The sequence below is a fragment of the Octopus bimaculoides genome, chromosome 1 (genome assembly GCF_001194135.2).
Source record: "Octopus bimaculoides isolate UCB-OBI-ISO-001 chromosome 1, ASM119413v2, whole genome shotgun sequence".
NCBI classification, from domain to species: domain Eukaryota; kingdom Metazoa; phylum Mollusca; class Cephalopoda; order Octopoda; family Octopodidae; genus Octopus; species Octopus bimaculoides.
Window position 1 is genome coordinate 160,609,278 of NC_068981.1, and position 3,519 is coordinate 160,612,796.

The window sequence follows — 3,519 nt, forward strand, 5'->3', positions numbered from 1 at the left end:
TTATTACTATTAAGGTGAACTGGTAGAATCGGTAGCACAGCAGACAAAATGCTTAGTGGCATTTCGTCTGTCTTGATGTTCTGAGTTAAAATTTCACTGAGATCAACTTAGCCTTTTGCCCTTTCAGGGTTGATAAAATAAGTACCAGTTGAGCACTGGGGACCAATGTAATCAACTTACATCCTTTCCTGAAATTGCAAGTCTTGTGCCTCTAGTACAAGGGATTATTATTATTATTATTATTAAGGTGATAAGCTGGCGCTCATTTGCACATTGGACAAAATGCTTAGTGGCCTTTCGTCCATCCTTAGGTTCTGAATTCAAATCTGCCAAGGTCAACTTTGCCTTTCATCCCTTCCTTTCGGGGTTGAAATAAGTATCAGTTATGCACTGGGGTAGATTACATCGACTAGCCTCCTCCCCCAAATTTCAGGCCTTGTGCTTACAGTAGAAAGGATTATTATTATTATCATTAATTTCGTCAAGTCAACTTTGCCTTTCATCCTTTCAGGGTCAATAAATTAAGTGCCAGTGAAACACTAGGGTTGATGTAATCGATTAGTCCCCAGAAGTTCAGGCCTTGTACCTTTAGTAGGAAGGATTATTATTATTATTATTGAGTGAGAGAGCAGTGCATGCCATCAAAGTGACACTGGGGTAAAATATACGAAGCCTATTCTACCCATCATGACTACCCGTCTGATAAGGGTACACCAGGCAAATGCATCACAACCATATGTGCGCGACATGGTGATCTCATATCAAGATAAACAGCGCATGACCTTGCAGGTGGGGCTCAGTTAGAATTTTCTTCAGGTCGAATAGCCCATTCCGCTCAAAAGGTTTGTTTAAGGATGTTGAGCAAAACACCCATGTTTCCAAAGGTGAATTATTCAAACCCCAAAGAACTCCTCTCAACACATGGCTATGATGCTCCCCCACTACTTCTGCTCATGATCAGAGATGCACATATTGTCAGCCACCAAGGGCCATGCTCAACTGGTTAAGGTCAAACAACTGACAAGCAAATCTGTGGTATTAAGCAGAATATTTGCTGTAGCCCATCTTTTATACCAAGACAAAACAATGTACATGATAACACTTCCAATCAATTAAGATGAAAAGCCATGAGAGCCACTGCCTGGTACTGCATCTGGGCATTGGTACTATTATTATTATTATTATTATTTCATAAGGCAGTAAGATTACAGAACTGTTAGCACACCAGACAAAATATTTAGCAGCATTTCATGACTTTACATACTGAGTTCAAATTCTGCTGAGGTGGACTTTGCCTTTTATCCTTTCGAGGTTGATAAAATAAGTACCAATGGGGCCGATGCAATCAACTTATCCCTTGCTTCAAAAACTGTTGGTCCTGTACCAAAATTTGAAACCATTATTATTTTTAAAGCACTGGGGATTGCTAACAAATGTGTCATATATACATATAAGCGAAATCTGAAAAATATTATTCTAGTGCTTGAGGAAATCTAGAGCTTATCAAAATCTTAGAAAAATGTGATATCTCCAGTATCCAAAGCAGGCTGCTGAGAATGAAAGCTGATCGCATTCCAAAAGTTCTTTTGTATGGCCAACAAGTAGAGGGATACCACAGTAAAGGAAGACCTGTTCTCAGGTATAAGAATAAGTTAGAGCAATCACTAAAGTCTCTACAGCTTAACTTGACATCTTAGGAAAGTCATTGCCTCGATCAATCTGCATGGTATAAAATGTGTTATGATGCATCAACATAATTTGAGTTGAAGAAACAGAACAATAAAAGAATTATATCCTACAATCAACAGATATATTTGCCCAATCCCAGACAAAATCAAATCAGCAGTGTCCCCATTGTGACTTCATAGCAAAATCCATACCTGGACTCAAATTACATTTATGCATCCATTGCCAAGAGATGCAACTTCTGTTGTTTTATTTTAAAGTTTTCTCTTTTTCTCACTTTTTTCTTTAATTCCTCTCCTTCAAACACTCATACATCAAAATTGACAGGAGCAACCATCATTATTATTATTATTATTATTTCATACTTTTGTTATTATTTTCCCAATTTGTGTTATTCATTTTGCATGTTACATTTTAGTCATGCATTTCATCTCTCCATGGCTCAATAAAATAACCACTCGTCAAGCAATGGGGCTTTTAAATAAATTACATCTACTCTCAAAAATTTGTGACCTGGGTTACAAATCCTATGTTATACCTTTCCAAGTGTTGATAAGTACCAGTACTACATTGAATAAATCAATTACGCTCTTCCTCTACAAATGTGTGGCCATGCGCCAATAGATGAAATCGTTGTTACTAAATATTTTATAAGGTAGTGAAGTAGAGTGGTGAGTTACGGCCCTTTATATTCTGGATTCTGGTCGAGGCCAGCTTTGACTTTTATACGCACTCAGTAAAATAACGTACCAATCAAGTATTAGCATTGATTTAATTGCCTAATTCTTTCCCCCAGAATGTCAGGCCTTGTGCTTATATGTTACACACACTGACTGCTACTGCTGCTACAGCAGCAGCATCAACGACGACGACGACAACAACAACAACAAAGGCGCTGAGTTGGCAGAATTATTAGTACACTGGGGAAAAAATGCTTTGCAACATTGCTTCTGGCTTTAAGTTCCGAGTTCAAATTCTGTTGAGGTCAACTTTACCTTTCATACTTTTGAGGTTGATAAAATTAATACCAGTCAAGAACTGGAGTTGATAGCACCCTTCCCCAAAATTTTAAGCTTTGTGCCTACTGTATAAAATTATTATTATTATTATTATTTATACCCCTTTCTTATTTTTTCTGACCAGGCTCCCGTGGTTTTATGGGTTTTTCCACGTGTAACCTTTCCTTTTTCGAAGCGCCTCCCCCTTTGGGAGTTCTACTTATTTATTTATCTATTTATTTATCTATTTATTTATTATATCCTTCTCCGTTTTCTTCCTCTGTTTAGACGAACTTTCCTACCTTTTCGGACAAAACCTTTTGTAACCTTCGTCCTGTCTTTGTCCTTATATGTCTTTAATTGATATTAGCCCTTGTGGCCAATAAAACGAATTAATTATTATTATTATTATTGTTCATGTTAAATGACATTTTGCAGGAATTGGTTCTCAGTAAAACACCTGAATATTACATAAGATGAAGAACTTTCTCAGATTGTTAGCAGTTCCCAATAATGCAATCTTCTGAAACTGTCCAGTACATTGTCTACCCCGAAGCTATTCAAAATGTCTGTTGGGTCTGTCTTTAAGGATGATGAAAGCTTCAAGACAACTAGCACTGTTTTGATTTTATTGTTCCACCTTTTTTTTTTTATTACAATCTCCAAGTCATGATATTTGCTAATCTCCTCAGGTTCCTCAATCAAAAGATTAACATTATCTGGGATTGCTATATCAGTGGCTACATGTATTTAACAGCTATGTCCCACATGCTTGTTATGACATTAATGTGACCATATATATATATATATATATATATATATATATATATATATA